The sequence below is a fragment of the Trichosurus vulpecula genome, chromosome 6, assembly GCF_011100635.1.
Source record: "Trichosurus vulpecula isolate mTriVul1 chromosome 6, mTriVul1.pri, whole genome shotgun sequence".
Taxonomy (NCBI): Eukaryota; Metazoa; Chordata; class Mammalia; order Diprotodontia; family Phalangeridae; genus Trichosurus; species Trichosurus vulpecula.
In genome coordinates this window covers 152859911-152880884 of record NC_050578.1, presented here as the reverse complement: position 1 = coordinate 152880884, position 20974 = coordinate 152859911, and the positions used below count along the sequence as shown (strand labels likewise).

At 39.0% G+C, this 20974-nt stretch overlaps 1 pseudogene; it reads right to left on the bottom strand.

Moving 5' to 3' along the window:
* Positions 1-17610, bottom strand: part of LOC118854811 — a 109376-nt pseudogene extending 91766 nt beyond the window's left edge.
* Between the last annotated feature and the right edge of the window lie 3364 nt (positions 17611-20974).

The following is a 20974-nucleotide window of genomic DNA, read 5'->3' as shown; positions in this document are numbered from 1 at the left end:
TTGGGTTGTGTTTATTCGTTGTAATTTTAAAACATTCATTTTTGATTGCTTTGTTATTCTTTCCATTTACATTATAGTCATTATGTATATTGTTTCTTGACTCTGTTTACTTCATTTTGCATCAATTCATATAAGTGCTTATCTATATTTATACCATTTTCTCATTTCTTAACAGCATAGTATATGGTCTATTATATTTACATACCACAATTTGTTTAACTATTCCCCAATCAATGGACATCTACCTGTAGCTCCAAGATGGCCACTTATGGCCCTCCAGGTCCTCAAGTACAGCCCTTTGACTGAATCCTTTTATTAAGGGGATTTGTTCTGTTAGGTTTGGATTCAGCCAAAGGGTCACCTAGAGGGTGACATGTGGCCTTGAGGCCACAGGTTCCCCAGCCCTGCTCTAGGGAATGCTTTATACTGAGTCACAAAGATCTGCATTCGAATTCTATCTCAGACACCAGTTTTGTGGTTGTGGACATCTGCAAGATGGAGATAGTAGCAGCCACCTCCCAGGATTGTTATGAGGATCAAATTCAAAAATATATGTAAAGTACTTTGTAAACCTTCCCATCCTGTGTGAATACCAGCTAGTCTTATTCTTCTGACAGGTGCTGAGTAGAGAGTCTGTTGCCATGGCTTCCAACATTTGCTTATATTTCTTTAGCATTTTTTCCCTAAGCATTTAAGCATACCCTGATTTACCTCTGTCTTTCCACACTAAGGAGCTTTCCACAGCTATTTTATACCCTTGCTTCTGACTCTTAGGTTTGGTTTTCAAATGCCTAGAGACAATCACATCTGCGAGGATCTATCTCTTGATCTCAGGTTTTCCTGAACCTTCCACATTTTGGTTTTATCTTATTCATTACATTAAAATTGTTTTTAGTGTGGTCTCCAAAAATGTCTTACTGCCAAAGAAAAATTATTTGACCTTCAAAATCTGAAGCTTAAAACAGATAATATCTTATTTAAAGAAACAAGTAGATAGATGCTCTATAAGCTCTTCCATCTTTATACTTTCATGATTTAAAATAATATGTTCCTAGAAGCTTTTTGATGAATATGTCTATCAGGGGCAGCTAGGTGGCACAGTGAGTAGAGCACCAGCCCTGGAGTCAGGAGGACCTGAGTTCAAATCTGTCCTCAGACACTTGACGCAGGGACTAGCTGGGTGACCTTGGGCAAGTCACTTAACCCCAATTGCCCTGCTGAAAAGCAAAATAAATAAATAAATAAATGAATAAAATGAATATGTCCATCAAATATAACTATGCATGTGTTTATGTATATCTCATGTATAATGCACATATTTGTATGTATATATAATCTAGATGAATTCATGTGACGATACTTCATGATACTGCTGTCTTGTGTTGAAATCAGCCAGAAAACATTTATTAAGTTCCTACTACATACCAGGCACTATGCTAAAACTTGAGGATACAAAAAAAGGCAAAAAAGAAGCCCTTCTCTTAAGGAGCTCAGAGTCTAATGGGAGAACCAATGTGCAAACACCTCTAGACAATGGCAGAAACAATGTGAAACAACTATACACAAATAAGATATCTATAAGATAGATTAGAAATAATGAACAGAGAAAAGGCATTGGCATTAAGGAGGATCAGGAAAGACTTTTGTAGAAGGTAGGATTTTAGTTGCTAGGGAGCCCAGAAGGTGGAAATGAGGGAATAGAGAGTTAGAGGTATGGAAGATAGTGAAAATGTCTAGAGCCAAAGATGGAGTATCTTGTGTGAGGAAGAGCAAGGAGGCCATTGGCACTGGACCAGAGAGTATGGGGGAGGAGAGAAGTAAGCTCTAAGGGGACTGAAAAGGTAAGGAAGAGACCAGGTTATGAAGGGCTTTGGATGCCAAACAAATATTTTATATTTAATCTTGGAGGTGAGAGGGAGCCACTGGAGTTGGTTAAATAGGGTGTGACATACTCAGACCTGCACTTTAGGAAGATCACTTTAGTAGCTGAAATGAGGATGGACTGGAGTGGGGAGAAAATTGAGATGAGGAGATTAATAGCCAGGCTATTACCAATAGTCCAGGTATGTGGTGATAAGTCTTGACACAAGTGTGGAACAGGAGGGGAGAAAGGGACATATGCAAGAGATGGTACAAAATCATTATTGACAAGTCTGGCAAATGATTGGTTATGCAGTTGAGAGACTTTGAGGAGTGCAGAATGACACTTAGGTTGGGAGCCTGGGAGACAGTGGTGCTTAATGCTGATAAGGAAGTTGTGAAGAGTGGAAGGTTTAGGAGGAAAGATAATGAATGATTTCAGTTTTGGATATATTTAATTTAAGATGTTTATTTTGAGATCCAGTTTGAGATGTATGCTACATTTTTGGAGATATGAACTTCGGGGTCAATATGGAGGTTAAGACTGGATAAGATAGTTGAATTGATAGGTACTGATGAGTTCACCGAGTGAAACAGTACAGAGGGAGAAGAGAAGAACACCCAGCACTCTGGAGATACCCATGATTATAAGGCATGACCAAAATGAAGATGTAGTAAAGGAGATTGTGAAGGAGTGGTCAGATAGGTATGAGGAAAACTACCAGAAACTCTTGTCAAGAATACCTACAGGGAAGAGAGTGTCAAGGAGAAGAGGGTGATTAACAGTCTCAGAGTCTTCAGAGAGGTCAAGAAGGTTGAGGACTGGGGCAGCTAGCTGGCGCAGTGAGTCGAGCACTGGCCCTGGAGTCAGGAGGACCTGAGTTCAAATCCGGCCTCAGACATTTGACACATTTACTAGCTGTGTGACCTTGGGCAAGTCACTTAACCCAATTGCCTTGCCTTCCCTCCTGCAAAACAAACAAACAAACAAACAAAAGGAAAAACAACAAAAAAAAAGAAAGTTGAGGATTGAGAAAAGTCTATTCAGATTAGCAACTAAAAGATCATTGCTGACTTTGGAGAGACAATTTCACAGCTATTTTCCTTTAGGGTATTTTGGCACACCCATGGGTTAGTGTTACAATACATTCTATAATTTAATCAATACTTGAAAGGTTACCCAATGACTCAATAAGTCTAGATGCCTCCACAATGTTGTCACATAAACATAGTCTCTAGAACAAGTTAGATGGTTTACCAAAAGCAAAAAGTATGCTTATTGGTTTTTTTTTGAAATTATTGTTTGACATTTTTCTGTACTGAGTCTGTTGGAAGAAAGGCGAATAATGATGTCTTTATGTTGAAAGATAAATATGACTTTTAAGGATCTGACTGCCTCAAATTTCTCAGTAATGAGAGCCAAAATAGATCTGTGATTCATTTCCTTTGTTGTCTACCCAAACAACAACCTGAATGGAGAATTGTATTTCTAAGGGCCAGTGCTGTCTGAATATCTTGTTCTGTGAGCCTTTTAAGAAGCTCTCTGGGGTTAGTAGTATCTCTAAGGGCACCTCAGAAATGAATACAAGTGAGTCATGAAGTGAATCAAGACTTCTTGATATTTGCAATTCAATTTTGCTTAATATGTTTCTTCATTCTTCACTGTCCTAAGTTTTCAATCCTGAGATTCTATTTGTGAAATGTACACATTGCCTACTCCTTTGTGTCATTCTGTGTCCTCTGGTCCTAAAATTCTTGGCTCAAAATCAATCTCCTTTTAAGAAGTCTTCTTTGATTAGCCCTAAAGCACTTATTTGAATATGTCTTTGCCTACAAGTTTGTGACATTCCAAGACCCTCTCCATAATGATTGTGAGAAAGTACTGCCTTATTCTATGCAATAGAAAGTTATTTTTGCTCTCTCCCCCAAAACAAATTCACAAAGGGTCCTATTTCTTTTTGTTATTTGCAACTCAAAAATAGGGTTAGCTCCCAAATTAACCTGAGACTCAAGATGCTTGGAGGATAGAATTTTCATATTTGATGTGGAAATGAAAACAAGACCCCTGACAGAGCACTTTGCAAGGGATCCCTTCTTGTTCTATAAGCAAGTGTCACTTGTATTTTCAAATAGACTGGAACTTCAGGGGTAACTCTTACAAATTCATGTGACATGGAAATCACATGTAAATAAATTGTTTCCCAGAGCTTTGAAGTCTCTGTCACTGATATGAGAGCTTGTTGTAATGGAAAGAACACTGAATTTGGAATCAAAAGCTGGACTTATACTGAAACCTGGGCAATTCACTTTCTCTCTGTAAGTCTCAATTTCCTTACATGTATAAAATGAGCACAATAATAATTACGTTATCCATTCATAAAATTGTCATGAGGCTCAAATAAGATGCTGTGTATAAACTAATTTGTAGTCATAGTATCATATAAATGTAAGCTATTTGCATTTGATCTCTTAGATTTCCTTTAGCTTTTAGGTTCCTAAGCCTTGCAAAAGCCAATTGGGTAGAAACTCTGATTATGCCCTTATCCCTTCTTTCTGTTTTCTCTCACAATATCATTCATCTTCCTTTGACATTTGGACCGATTAATATGACCTCCAGAGCATTCTAGAAAAATTCAGAAAGCCCTGGGAGAAGAAGTTCAATATTTCTATTCTTGGTCTAATTAGCATAGAAGTTATTTAGCCCTTCTTTCTTCCCTCCAGTTCCTCTATATTCCTATCTTTGCATGAATATACTTGCTCTTTTTTAACTCTCTCCCCTCAAACTTTACTTCTGGCAGTGAAGGTCATACCCTTTAATAGAAAGTAACTTCACTGATCATCACAATTGGAATGCAAGCTTTGAACTAGAATAAAAAGGAAGTATGATAGTCAAAGGTAGAGATAGGAGAGGGGGAGCCTGTGAGGGGAGGTGTGTGTGTGTGTATGTGTGTGTGTGTGTGTGTGTGTGTGTGTGTGTGTGTGATGATTCATCCTTCCTCCTTGGTTCTGTGCTTGGTCTTTTTGGAATAAATTGCTTTAGAACTTACTTCCTAATGCTGCCTTACTTTGATAAAAGCATTACAATATGCATGACCAGACTTCTACTTTTCCAGTTAGTTGTTCAGGCATGTAGCGCATAATATATTTTCATTAAAAACTCCACTGTTGGGGCATAAAGCAGGAAAATGATAGAAATGAATTGTATTCATGGGAGCTATTAAAAAAAAAACCCTCACCCCCATCTCTTTTCAAGTGTTAAGATGCAAATGTTTCCTTCAACGGAGGAAAACAAGAAGAAACATAGCTATTTATCTGTTTATACTTGTAGATGGTTCTAAACTTCACAACACTACATTTCCAAAAACAAAATAAAACAAAAAACCAGATCCCAAAGCAAACAAATGAAAAAACCCAACTACATCAAAAGGTGCCATTGCAGGACGTGTAAGAAGCTTATATACGCTTTCTTTTTTTAATGAAAGAGGAATGAAAGACCCCTTATATTTCCATGACTCTTTCAAGTGCATTATCACATATTTGAGTTCATTTAAAGGAAAAAGAAACACTTGAATCAAGAGGGCATACATAGATTTCAAAAGGCACCATTAACTGTTTCAGGAATTTTGTGGTACTATTTAATTTCTATTGGGTCTAGTTCATAACCATTTTCTAGTTAATCCTACTTATTCACAGACAATACATTAGCCCATAACAAGGAAATGGAAATGTGCTGGTTGTTCTATGCTACTTTTTTAGAATGGGGGAAATTCTATTCACTGGTCACAGAAAAGGTGACCCAGGTCAGAGAAAATTAGAACTGTATGAAATCTTCTCTTAAAGACTAAATAAAATAAAGTCAAACCTTATTATGGATGGGAAGAGTGTAATTAATCTCCATAATACATTTAAAAGATATATTTCAAAATTCTACCTGGGAAACAAAAATTAGAGTACAGCAAATGGCTGAAAGTTACAGGACCAGCAGTAACTTTCTCAGTCCTCCAGCTGGTCCCACAACTCAGTGAAATGTTCTGATTCCAAAGCAGAACTGAATGTTCATTGTCTCTCACAATCCCTGCCAAGTTGGGCCTAACACTTTACGTTATGTTGCATTTTCTGAAACTATTTCCACTCTCGGAATAACCATTCCAGCTTCAAGGAGTAATAATGGTCATAATGTTCCCACCAAACATTGGGCTCATACACACCTATGGAGGGATGGCTTCTGCAGGTTACATAGGAGTGTAAGGATGAAAGAATTCATGTTCTGTCCCCCATCAATGACTTTCCTGCATGTGGTAAATGGGCTTGAAGGCAAATCACATGGCTCAGACATTTTCTTCAGGGTTACATGTGGATGACTCTGTTACCTTTATTTTCTTCACATTTATTAAGTTGATAGAGAAGTAGAAGATTGAACAGGACTCACTGGCTTTATGGGAGATATATGCCCTGATACTTTCATTAAACTATGCAGTCCAACGGGTTGGAACAGATAACCAGAGAGGAGAGTGGGCAGTGTACTGTAGAGAAGGGAAGGAAAACCTGGGCATAATGGTACCTTTGATTTACATAATACTTCCTTCTGAGAAAGTTAAAAGAAAGTTTTGTTTCCATTTATTATCTTATTATAGTCAAATGAGACGATATATCTATGAATATACATATACACAGATAAATATGTATACACAGAGATACACAGAGAGACACACTATATATATTATGGTGTGGGATGAAAGACCTTCACCAATTAAAAAGTTAATTTATAATAAGGAGCCATCTCAGGGTAGGAACAGAAATAAATTTTATTCAATTCTCGAGAATAGGGCATCTTCTGCCAGCACAGAACAGAACCAGCAAAAGAGGCAAAGTACAAGGGGCAAAGCGCCAATAATTATACCTAACACAAGAGAATTCCTGCCCACCTCTGACCCTTCTCACCATTGGCTGGGAGGAAGGCTTACAATCTGAGTGCAAAAAGCTAGACAAAGAACTGGTAAATCAAGGCACAAAAACTCCAATGTCCATTCCCTTAGTTAATGATTACAACTGAGGTGACATCTATAAATCTGAAGAAGGAGAATAGGATAAGGGGAGGGGTAGACCCTCTCCATTCTACTACAGCACTTTTACAGTAAAGGAAAGCAGGTCACAGTGACCCTATTCTTACTGAGCAAATCTTTTTTTTTTTTTTTGACACAGTAGATGTTGTTTATTTGCTTAACAATCCTGTGCTGGGTAAAAGCAACTATATGCAGCATTTAAGCATATCGGGATTTTGCTGGAGAAAGAAATGGCAAACCACTACAGTATCTTTGCTAAGAAAACCCCATGGGCAGCATTGGAATGCCATGGTCCTCTGAGGTCATGAAGAATGGGATACAACTTTTCATACTTCTCCTGATTCTTATGTTTGAAAGTCAAATTTTCTATTCAGTTCTGGTCTTTTCACTGAGAAAGCTTGAAAGCCCTCTATTTTATTGAAAATCCATATTTTGCCTTGGAGCATGATACTCAGTTATGCTGGGTAGGTGATTCTTGGTTTTAATCCTAGCTCCATTGACCTCCGGAATACTGTATTCCAAGCCCTTCCATCTCTTAATGTAGAAGCTGCTAGATCTTGTGTTGTTCTGATTGTGTTTCCCCAATACTCAAATTGTTTCTTTCTGGCTGCTCACAGTATTTTCTCCTTGATCTGGGAGCTCTGGAATTTGGTGGCAACATTCCTAGAAGTTTTCTTTTTGGGATCTTTTTCAGGAGGCAATCGGTGGATTCTTTCAATTTCTATTTTACCCTCTGGCTTTAGAATATCAGGGCAGTTCTCCTTGATAATTTCCTGAAAGATGCTATCTGGGCTCTTTTTTTGATCATGGCTTTCAGGTAGTCCAATAATTTAAAAATTATCTCTCCTGAATCTATTTTCCAGGTCAGTGGTTTTTCCCGTGAGATATTTCACATTGTCTTCCACTTTTTCATTCCTTTGGTTCTGTTTTATAATATCTTGATTTCACATGAAGCTTCCACTTGCTCCAATATAATTTTTAAGGTGGTATTTTCTTCAGTGGTCTTCTGGACCGCCTTTTCCATTTGACTAATTCTACCTTTCAAGGCATTCTTCTCATCATTGACTTTTTGGAGCTCTTTTGCCATTTGAGATAGTTTATTTTTTAAGGTATTATTTTTTCAGTATTTTTTTGGGTCTCCTTTAGCCAGTCATTGACTTGTTTTTCATGGTTTTCTTGCATCACTCTCATTTCTCTTCCCAATTTTTGCTCTACTTCTCTAACTTGCTTTTCCAAATCCTTTTTGAGCTCTTCCATGGCCTGAGACCAGTTCATGTTTTTCTCAGAGGCTTTTGATGTAGGCTCTTTGACTTTGTTGACTTCTTCTGGCTGTATGTTTTGGTCTTCTTTGTCATCAAAGAAAGATTCCAAAGTCTGAGTTTGAATCTGGGTGCATTTTTGCTGCCTGGCCATGTTCCCAGCCAACTACTTGACCCTTGAGTTTTTCATGTGTGTATGACTGCTTGTAGAGTATAGAGTACTTTGTCCCAAGCTTGAGGGACTGCACTGTTGTTTTCAGAGCTATTTCTACATAGCAAGCTCTACCACACCAGCACTCCTCCTCCCCCAAGAACTGCCAACCAGGACCTGACTCAGATCTAAGCTGGCTCTGCACTCCTGCTCAGACCTGCCACTTAATTCCTCCCACCTGGTGGGTCTGGGGCTGGAAGCAACTGCAGCTGTAGTTCTGTAGCTACACCTCCTCTGCTGCCCCAGGGGTGGTGGCCAAGCCACAAAGTCCTTTCACTCTGTCCCAGCAGCTTTTCCCACTAACCTTTTCTGTTGTCTTTGGTGTTTGTGGGTTGAGAAGTCTGGTAACTGCCACAGCTCAGTGATTCAGGGCACTAGGGCCTGTTCCACCTGGTTCCCAGTCTGGTTGGTCCCTGCGGCCCACACTGGGCTCTGCTCTGCTCTGCCCCCAGGCCTGTGTGATAGACCTCACCCTGTGACCATCCAGGCTTTCCTGGGCTGGAGCCCTGCTTCCCTCTGTTATTTTGTGGGTTCTGCTTTTATAGGTTTTTGGAGGGATCTGGGTGGGAGCTTAAACAAGTCCCTGCTTTCCAGCTGCCATCTTGGCTCCGCCCCCTCTGAGCAAATCTTTAAACCAGAACCAGAAGAAAGAACAAAAAGTTTCAGGGTAAACTTTCCCAGAGGCTAATCTATCATACTCTCATGGCCTCAGAATTTTTCCACTTCCCTATTTCCCTATTTCTTGATTTTTAAACATTTCTTAGTATAGATATAGATACATATTTATACATATCTTCCCTGTGAAGTCTTCACATTTTATTTACCTCTCACATTACGGTTTGTCCTTTGTTCTTGAAGAGGGTCATGACATCAGGGAGATGATGACATGACTTGCAATTGACTTTGATTTGAGTGAGGGAAGGCTGTGCAAAGTCACTAGCCTCACTTTCTCTTCCATAGCCATTTGGGTCCAGTGGCCAGATATCCATCAGAATGATTGGCGATGGCCCATGATGCAATGGGAGACCTTGGCCCTTTTAAGCTTAGGTCTTTTCAGGTTCAGATAAAGGGAGAGGAGAGGAGAGGAAAGGAGAGGAGAGGAGAGCAGGAGCTGAGTTGCCCAACTGCCACTGGCCTTCTGGAACTCCATTCAGGCAGCTCGGACTGCTCACATGTTATATATGGCATGATAAGATTTATATAAATTGGTGCTGAATGAAACAGAACCAGAAAAATAGCATACACAATGGAAATGTAAAGAGCAACAAAAAAATAATAGAAATGAAATCCTTGGATGTGATAATGATTGAGTTTGGCCTCTGAGAAGAAGCACTTCCCTTTCCTTCCCTCCTTTTTTTTCTTTTCTTTTCTTCTTCTGTGTTTTTTTTTTTTTTTTTTTTTTTTTTTTTTTTTTTTTTTTGCAGAGGTGGAAGACAATGGTTATGCAGCACAGAATATAATGCTGGACTTTAAGTGAACTCTTTCTTTTCCTTTTTATTTTCCTTTTGTCATTAGGTATGACTTTCTTGGAGGAAGGAAGGATATAAAAGAGATGATGAAAAACCAAAATACAATTAGTAAAGTTTTTAAATAAGAAAACAGCATGCAACAAGAAAAATGTGAAAAGAAGGGAATTTCTGAATGAATTTGAAAGGTCCTCTTTTAGGAGATACACACGCACATTCACATCCACACACATATAGTACTTTTCAAATCAATTTATCACCATGTTATTAGGAAGCAGTTAGGTTACCCAGTCCCGAGAGCACTGAACTTGGAGTGAAGAAGACCTAGGTTTGAATCGTACCTCAGTCACTCGCTAGCCGTGTGACTCTGGGCCAGCAAGTCATTTAACCTCTCTGTTTCATTTTCCACATCTATAAAGTGAGGACAATAATGGTACCTATTTCATAGGATTATTGTGAGGATCACATGAGAAAATATGTGTAAAGTGTTTTGTAAACCTTTGTACACGCTAGCTATTATTATTTTTATTTGTTCAGTACGTTAGTTGTTTCCCAAGACTTCATGACCCTGTAGACCATAGCCAGTTCTGTCCATGAGGTTTTCTTGGCGAAGATACTGGAGTGGTTTGCCATTTCCTTCTCCAGTGGATTAAGGCAAACAGAGGTTAAGTGACTTACCCAGGATCTGAACTGTGAACTCAGGTCCTTCTGACTCCAGGTCCAGGACTCAGGACTCTATCCATTGAGCCATCTAACGGCCTCAGTACTTTTATAGTCTCCCAGTATCTCCCATCCATACTAGGGAGTAGTATAGATTCTTGTCCCTATTTTACTGATAAAGACTTGAAGCAGGATGAGTCTGTCTTTTTCCCATGGTTAGTGAGTCAGAAATAGATCTCAAGTTTTCCTGAATTCTAAGCCAGCATTCCCCCAAACTAGAATAAGGTGCCTAAAGGGAAATTTCTGAAAATTAAAAAATTAGAATTGGTGTCTTTAGGTACAAACCTAAGGTGCCTCTGGACACATACTCTTTTTTTAATCAGCTCAGCATCACAGCAGTTGGAGGATGCTTTGTATTCTCAGACTGACATTCCTTCCAAGTACACCCCTAGCATTATGCTGCCTTCCCACTCCCAGTCCTAGAAGAGCTTCATGGGAAGCTTCCAGGACACAGTTTATTTGCACTTAAATAAGCCCAGCAAAAGAACACACTAGTCAAGGTGCATGAAACATAGATATTCCTTACAATATAAACTGAATGTGTTCTTTCTCTGAAATGCCATCTTCCCCAAGTATATCCATATGTCACCAAAATGGTAACCCTGCCTCTCCATATGTTTTGGTAGGGCAGTGAGCATCTGATTTGCAGCATGGCCAGGGAGCTCATCCAACGTGGTGGGGAGAGGGGAATGCAGGTGAGAAATATGGAAAACGAAGCAGATAAAACTACATATGCATGCAGAAAGCTTTTCAAGTCTTAGAGGGCTCTTTAAATGTGAGCTATGGCAGGTTAGTTCACCAAGTTTAAACTGTGATTTCTCATTTGGAGTCAGTTCAGGTAGTGTGGGAGGGTGGAACACAGATGAGTACTTTCAAGGAAGGATCAGGCCAAGGGTATCAGCTAGTTAGCCAAGAAAGATTCGGGAAAACAAGGAGATTCAGTGGTGCTCAGGATAGATGTGGAGGAGCCTGTAAGCAGCAGAATTATACTTTGTTTACTTAAGAACTGCTGGGAGCTATCCAGTTTTCAAGGCCATATCACCCATCCACTGGCTGCATGCTTACACTAGCTACTCATGCCCAGGTAGGCATACACATTTTACAGAACTGTGTGTAGGAAAAAAGCATTATTAAACAGGACTGCCAAAGCAGAATCCTCAGGTAACAGGAATCATTTGTGAATGTTGGGGAGAAGAAGGTAAACTTTGAAGAAGAAAGAATAGAACAACAAATAGGCATTCTTATTGAGATTTTAAAACAAACAAAAAATGAACAACAACCAAGAAAGCGTTTACAGGCAACACTCTAAATCTTCATATTCTACACAATAATTGATAGTCACAACAATGTCTATGAAACACTCAAAGAAAAATAAATTTAATACCACATATAATCCAGTTAATAAGGCAGGAAAGGACATAAACACTCTGCAATAAATGAACCACCCTTTCAGTACTCTAGGTAACCACATTATGTTTTTTTTTTCAGGCTATCTCTCAGTGTCTTGTTCTCAGGAGCTTTTTGTTATTTTTGTCACCCCTGTCCCAAAGCCAAGTGGTATGGGAGTTAATGCTTAAAATGTACTTTAAGCATTTATGCCTCTTTCACACTACTTGAATTTTTCCTCCCGTACCTTCCCCCTTTATTTCTCCTTTTTTTTACCTGTCTTCATTCATCCTTTATTTCTTCCTCCTATCCTTTCCTCCCTTTTCCCCCTTCTCTTACTTCCTTCTCACTCTCTTCTCCCTTTTCCTTCTTCTCTCCATTCCTTCCTCTTTCACTCTCTTGCTCCTTCTCTTCTACCATTCTCTTTCCCTTCCTCTCTCTCTCTTCTTTCCTTCCTTTCTTCCTGCCTCCATTGTTTTCCTCCTTTCCTCTCTCCCTCTGATTTAATCCTCTCCCTCCCACCCTCTTCCTTTTTTCTCCTCTCATCAATTCATTATTGGGTCCATGAAATCCCCCAAAGAAACACAATGACACTTTTTCTTAACAAAGAGAAGGCAGAAATTTTGTAGGTTCCACTCCTAACTCACCTTCCTCTTGCCTGTGCTGTGATAGGCATTTTCCAGGTCAGTGGTTTTTCCAATGAGCTATTTCACATTGTCCTCTATTTTTTCATTCTTTTGGTTCTGTTTTATACTTTCTTGATTTCTTATAAAGTCATTAGCTTCCATTTGCTCCACTCTAATTTTTAAGGAATTATTTTATTCAATGAGCTTTTGGACCTCCTTTTCCATTTGGCCAATTTTTTTTAAGGCATTCTTCTCCACATTGGCTTTTGAACTTCTTTTGCCATTTGGGTCAGTCTATTTTTTAAGGTGTTATTTTCTTCTGTATTTTTTGGGTCTCCTTTAGTAAGCTATTGACTCATTTTTCATGATTTTCTTTCATTGCTTTTGTTTCTCTTCCCATTTCCAGATCCTTGCAACTTGATCTTTCTAAACAGTCACATCTCACAGAGAAGCAAGCATCCTCTGGTTGATTTCTGGCAACTGATATATTAGAATAAATTAACTATTTCCATTTTATAGAAAATCCATTTTTATGGGATAACATTGGCCCAGGCACATTCCATAAAAACAGGATTTTGCCTGTTTTAGAAAAGGGAAGGTCCATGTGATATGGTGGGGATCCACAACTCCACTTCCTAGGAACTTAGCCCTGGAATTGTAGAAAAATGAATGTATGGCTTTAAGCCATCCATTGCTTGTCTATCCAATTCTGTGGCTTCTGTTTGTGATGTTGCTACTTCTTTCAGTGTTGGGCTCCATAGACTACGCCCAAGAAGGTGATGAATTACTTATTCTATTGAGGATATTTTTGTCACTGATTGTGCCTCAGGTATCATACCAAGCATGAAAGAACAGGAGGGAGAGATCTTTCTCTCTCATGGATCTACTGTGGATTGCTTCACCTTGGGCAAGTCATTGAATCTTTGTGTCTCTGTTTGCAATCTATAAAATCAAGATATTAGGATGTGTTCTCCCCTCCTCCCAAGAGCTTTGTGGGGATAACTGTGAGCATATTGAATTGTTCAGAAGAAATAAATCTAAAGTATCATGATTATTACAATATGATAAAAGCTTTAGCAGTTTAAAAACAAACACAAAAAATTCCTGAAATGCCAGATTCTTCTTTTCCAACACTCAAATTGAGAGTGCATTTACCATTTTCCCCCCCATTCTCACTGAGAGGATTGAATATTGTATTGGTAATTAAGGTGGGATTTTAGCACTTATTCAATCAAGTGCTCTTAAAGAGTTTGGCCTTTGTTTCCTTGATTAAATTAGGAGTCCTTGATGACCTCCTTGCCTCAAGGGAAAGCCTAGTTTACATGGGTTTGAGTGACATCAGAGGCTTTTAGACCAGTGGGTTTAAGTTGCATTTTTGTGGCTCTTTTAGGTCATGTGGGTGAGTTGCATATGTGACTCACCTTTGACCCTGAACAAGATATATAAACCCATAGGTTGGAATTCTCCCTTGGTGCTCTGAGCCACAGGAGGAGTAGCACGTGACTCTGGGCCAGCCGTTGTTAAGAGCTCCCCAGCTTGTCAACCCAGATGTTGATGGTTTCTTGTTAACTATGAATTGTGATCTGGTCTGTTTATATTGTGTATGTTTGTAACTTGTTTGTATTTGCTCTGAAGTTCAGGTTTCTGGCTTTTCCTCCTGAACTAAGTGAGTCTATATGCATATGTTGGATAAAAGTAAGATTGTTAACCCCTTAACGTTACTTTCCTTAGTAAAGCAGATCAAAAGAACCTGTGCTGGCAGTGTTCTTGTTGGGCTTGTGTGGTCTTTCACCCCCACAGCAGCTGCTAGCCAAATTGTTACAACAAATATATACACATAAATGTATATAAACCCACATAAACATCTATATGTATGCACACATTATTAAAGAACAAGAATCTATGGGATCCCATTCTGTTGAAAAACTCACTCCATCAAATTGGCTTCTTTCAGTTATTTTCCTTTCGTTCAATATTCTTAATAAACATTAATTAGAAAGTCCTATCTTAAGTCCTACATAAGTAAGATGGAAATATCATACATTACACATCATAGTTCCATTCTCTAATGTATTGACTTTGTTTTTAAGCTGGCAGATCCATTCCCTCCAGATTTCTAGTCATGGTGTTTTCTCAATTTTCCGATTATTGATCTTTTTCTATCCCTTTCATATTCTTTCCTCAAAATTTTAGAACACACACAGACTTTGCTCTCCCGTGTGGCTAAATATATTAATATAAGCATCTAAGAATCATGGAAGAAATTAATTTGTACCTTAGAGAAGGAGAAAATCCAGTCTATATTGGGAATAGTTAATTCAATTACTGAGGTAATGTGCATTTGGACAGCCAATGGCATTGTAATATTGTATGCCCTCATTCCAAAGAATGTAATCCCCCTGCAGAAACATTTATAAGTGGGAGATATAAGTGCAGATGTGTTCTCTAATGGATGTTATGGCACAGTACTATCTGTCTGGCTCTACAGAAGCTGTGACTTAGGACTCCAGTAAAACAAGTTTATGAGAGCTGCAGGCGAGCTCAGTGGCAAGATTACAGTCAAATCTAGGGATATATTACTAGGATGTGGACACACATGAGAAATAACAATTGCAAAACTGCATTAGGAAGTGGCTGAAACATTCCCTCCTGACACACTCTGGGCAATCCATCTGCAGAATGTTTTTACTGGACCGGCTCTCTGCATCCAGGTAGAGAGAGCATTATGAGTGGACAGGTGCGGTACAGTGGCCGTTGGTTCCAAAATGCTTTGCTTTCATTAACACAGTGCTAATTGCCAACTGTGGAGATTCTATTTTATCAAGCAATTGTTCACAAAGGTCTCCCAGGTCTCTTTTGAAGCTGGTATGTTAATTTTTGGCAGAATATGTTCTCTGTGATAGCCAAGTTCTAAAATGTGACCATGCAGTGCAGTCATTTGAAGGTACTTTGCACAATGAATGCAGTTTGGCTGAATGCACAAGAATCTCTGGCCAGGTGGAATTATAAAGGCTGCTCTTTTAGTTTATAGGGTCTTATTTTTACAGGAGAGCCACAGAGCACCTGCTTTCTTTGTTGTTCTTTTAAGAAATCTGTTTTACTTAATAGGAAAGTATCCATTTTTATAGCAGTACACAACATCCCATTAAAATGATAACAATTCAATAGGATCAGACTCACTTCCCTTTTCACAGAGGAATGGCACCATACCTGAAATGCTCCTTAGAGGGTCTCAGTCTAATCTTTCTTCATTTTTTGAAAAATCAAGTTAAAAGTCCTTGAGTAGTAAACTTGTTCTCGAGTTAAGAAGGAGAGACAGTTCAACATTAAACTTACTACTAGTTTGGTGTTGTGGATAAAGTGACAGGGACAGGAAGACTTGGATTTTCATCCTGCCTCGGACACCTATTGGTTCATTGACTCTGAGCAAATCACTTAAACTCTCTGAGTCTGAGTGTACTCGTCTGTAAAATGGGGATACTCATAGCAAGTGCCTCAAAGAGTTGATTTGAGGATGATATGAGGCAATTGCATGCAGAGGGTTTTGCATAATCTATGTCAGGGTTGGGGAACCTATAGCCTCAAGGTCACATGTGGCCCTCTACATTCTTAAAGGATTGTCAAATGGCTGCACTTGAGGACCTAGAGGGCCACATGTGACCTCGAGGCCACAGGTTCTCCATCCTTGCTCTATGTAAATGACAACTATTGTTAGTGTCACCATCTTGGAAACCCTTACAGAATGAATTACTAGGAGCAGTGACCCATAGGCCCAATGGTGTTTCTTGGGATCACAGAGAACCAGATTCAGTCTTGGGAGAATATGACCCAAAGAGTGAGCAAATCATACTTTTTTTCATGCTTTTTCATACTCCTTGGTTTTTTATCCATAGTACTCCAAACACTCTTTGGCTTCCTACAACTCCATAGCAGTTGTTTCGCTTGTACCTGCATCCCCTGCCATCTCATCTTCTCCAACAGACTGGTCTCTCTATTATCCCTTCTCTTTCATTTATATTCAATTTCTCCCTGTCTACTGGCTGCTTACCTCTTGTCTGCAAACACACTCATGTCCTGCCTTCCTTTTTTTCTGACATTTTTTCCCCTTTCCTTTTATTCCTAGACTCCTTAAGTACCTGTTCAATTTCTAGGAACCTTCTTTAGCCTCCTCTAACTTCTTATTAGTTGCCTTACTCTGGGGTGTGAGGGCCTCTCTCTCTTCTCTGGATACAGCAGGAGAGAAAGCGCATGGCAGAAAGAGCATGAGGCAGAAAGAGAACCACCATTTCAGTTTCAACAGTTTTAAAGACACCACATATTCAAGTTACACAGCCCATCAGATGAAGCTACACCCACCCATGGGGTAGAGGGAAGAGAGTGCCTCCATCTTGAGAGATCTGGCCATCCCTAGGCAAGCCCCTCAGGGCACTCCCATGGTAGATTATCTGGGCATCCTTCAAAGTCCCTGGTAAGATGCTAGCTTTCATCTTTTTTAAAAATTAAATTTATTTTATTTTTAATTTGTGAAATAAAATAAGCATTTCCACAATATAGTAGAATACAAAAGATGATTGCACATGAAACTGTAAACCTATTATGTATAACTTGCTATTCCTTTTTAAATATATAATAAAGTTATCATGTGAATTTCTTTTTTCCCCTTTTTTCTCTCCCTCTAAACTCTAGAGATGGCTACCATTAGACACAAATATGAGACATATATATGTATATATACATATATACACGCATGTGTGTATAAATGTATATGAACACATCTGTATGTATAATCATTCCATACATAGTTTTATTTATCAGTCCTTTCTCTGGATTTAGCCTTTCTCACTCTATGTCCTTGTACTTACTCAGCTCTGACTTCTTCCTCATGACACAGCTTCCCTGACCACACTTTCCAACACTGATTACACTTTCACTCATACCTAGGATCCACTGGTTGTGGTTGAAGAATTGGAATACTCCTTGCTCCTCACTGTCACTTCTGGGCTGTGCCTCTACCACCATCATGCAGTAATGTTTCTCCTTTGAGATTTCTTTCAATCCATATCTTTTACCTAATCAAAATTCTGGTGTCTGTTTTCTACCAACCTTCAAGATACTCTCTTACCTTCTTCAATGAGTTCAGTATCTTCTTGCAATCTTTCTCCCTTCCTAACACCTGCCCACAAATGAGGGAACTTCAACACAAATATTGATACTTTCTCAAACACCCAAATCATTCAATTCTTCAACTTACGAATTTCCCATGAGTCCTTCTTCCATCACATCTCAGAGATGGTCATAAGCTTGATCTTGCCATCATTGACAAATGTTCTACTTCCATGGTCTTAAAGACAAAAATTCCTTCATCTGATTACAATCTGTTTTCATTCCACTTCTCCCCCTGCCTTGCAATTCTAAACTCTATTCTTTATGTTAACCTTGACTTTTAATCCCTTCACCTAAGTTTTTTGCCCTAGACCAGGGGTGGGAAACCTGTGGTCTTGAAGCTACATGTGGCCCTTTAGGTCCTCAAGTGTAGCCCTTTGACTGAATCCAAACTTTCTAGTTTGGAGTAGGCAATCCTTTTATATTTCTCTAATTGATTTGTTATCCTACTCTCCACAAGAGCTTTTCCAAACCTCCTAGGCTTTACTCTTCTACCCTCACCACTCTCCCCCAGCTAAAATCTTGGTCTCTTATTTCACTGCAAAAATTTAGGCCATTCACCAAGAGTTCTCTCTTTTCCTTTCCTCCTCATCTTATATAGATATATCTCAGCTTCCACTGTTTTCTCCTCCTTCTACCTGTTTCACATGAAAAGATGACCCTTCTACTTGTCAAGTTAAACCGCTCTACATGCACAAGTCATCCCATTTCATCTCATCTTTTCTAGTAAAGAATTGTATGTCCCAGCTATATCTTTAAGAGTTTAGATCAGGGTGGGGAACCTGTGTTCTCGAGGCCATATCTGGCTCTTTAGGTCTTTAAGTGTGGTCCTTTGAAATTCAGTCACTTAAGGACCTAGAAGGCTACATGTGGCCTTGAGGTCACAGGTTCCCCACTGCTGGGTTAGGTAATAGTAGAGACTTCTTCAAAGCCAATGCCCATCCTACTACAATGACACCCTCCAGCCTCCTATAATTCCATACCCGTTTTGTTTGTTCCCTTCCATTCCATTTTTATCCCATTCCATCTCACTTTCTTCAGCAGATTGTCCCTTTGCTAACCCCACTCTTTTACATATCTTCAATAACTCCTTTTGTACTTGATGCTTCCCTACTGCTTACAAACATACTCATGTTTCCTCATTCCTCAAAAATGCTTCACTTGATTCATCTATCCCCACTGACTAAGATCCTACATGTCTCCTCCCTTTCATGGTTTCACTCCTAGAGAGGTCCATTTCTTTTTTCTTTTTTTTTAAGTTTGCTTTGTTTTTTTTTCATAAATTTATTTTTTATTTTTAGTTTACATCACTCATTTCCACAAGTTCCAAATTTTCTCTTCCTCCCTCTCCTCCCCCATGCCCTCAGGATGGCATGCAATCCAACATAGATTCTACATATACCTTCACATTGAAATTATTTACATAATAGTCTAGTTGTAAAGAATAATTATAACCAATGGAATGAATCGTGAGAAAGGAGAAATGAAACCAAAAAAGAAGGAAAAAAAGAGAGCAAAAAGTTTGCCTCTATCTGCATTCAGACTCCATAGTTCTTTTTCTGGATGTGCATAGCTTTTTCCATCATGAGTCTTTTGGAGTTGTCTTTGAACCTTGCATTGATGAGAGGAATCAAGTCTATCAAAGTTAGTCCTTACAGATACCGTGTGTCTGCAATTGTTTATAATGATTTCCTGGTTCTATTCGCCTTACTCAGCATCAGTTCGTATAGGTCATTACAGGTTATAATGAAGTCCATCTGCTCTTTATTTCTTATAGCACAATAGTATTCCATTACATTCATATACCACAATTTGTTCAGCCATTCCCCAATTGCTGGGCATCCCCTTGGTTTCCAATTCTTTGCCACCACAAAAAGAGCTGCTAAAAATATTTTTGTATATATGGGTCCCTTTCCCACTTTTATGATCTCTTTGGGATATAGCCCTAGAAGTAGTATTGCTGGGTCAAAGGGTATGCACAATTTTATAGCCCTTTGGGCATAGTTCCAAAGTGCTCTCCAGAATGGCTGGATCAGTTCACAACTCCACCAACAATGTAACAATGTTCCAATTTTCCCACATCCTCTCCATCATCTATCATTTTCTTGTTTTGTCATGCTAGCCAATCTGACAGGAGAGATGTGATACCTAAGAGTTGTTTTGATTTGCATTTCTCTAATCAATAGTGATCTAGAGCATTTTTTCATATGACTATAGATATCTTTAATTTCTTCAAGAGGTTCATTTATAACTGAACCTCCACTTCCTTTATTCTCATTCCTCTTCTTAACTCTTTGAAGAATGGTTTCTTCATTCAACTGAAACTACTCTCTCCAAAGCTACCAATGATATGTTGCCCAAAATAATGTCCCTTTCTCAATCCTCATTCTTCATGAACTCTCTGAAGCTTTTGGCACTCTCAATCTCTTTCTTCTTTATACTCTCTTCTCTTTAGTTTTTCATGACACTGCTCTCTTCTGGCTCTCCTACCTGTGAGGTATTTCCTTCTCAGTCTCCTTTGGATCTTTATCCAGGTCATGCCTGCTACTTGTGGGTCTCTACTAAGGCAATATTCTGGGCCTTCTCTCTATTCTATATCATTCAATGACCTCATCAAGTCCTGTGGATTCAGTGATCATGTTTATGCAGATGATTCTCATATCTATTTTTTTCAGTCCTCTCTCCTGACCTCCAGCCTCTCATCTCCAACTGGTTGGTGGACATTTCAAATTGGATGTCTTGTAGACATCTTAAACTCAACATATCCATAACTTGTTATCTTTTCCCCAAAACCTTTCCCATTTTCAAACTTCCCTACTGCTATTGAGGCTATCACCATCCTGCCAGTCACGGCATGTAATCCTTCTCTTTTCTCACGCTGCCACTACCCTGGTGCAGACTCTTATCCCCAATGCTTTTATTGCAAAAGTCTTCTGGTTGGTCTCCTTAACCAGTCTCTACCAAATCAAACCCACCTTCAACCCAGCTGCCAAAGTCAGGATAGGTCTAATCATGTTATATCCCCCTCTTCCAACTCAGTAAAACTTCAGTGACTCCTTATTACCACAGGATCAAACATAAAATCCTCTGTTTCAATTTAAATACCCCCATAACTTACCCCCTCCTTATCTTTCTAGCCGTCTACCTACTCCATGATTCAGTGACTCTCACCTTCTTTCTGTTCTTTGAACACCATATTTCTTTTGACTCTGTGCCCTCT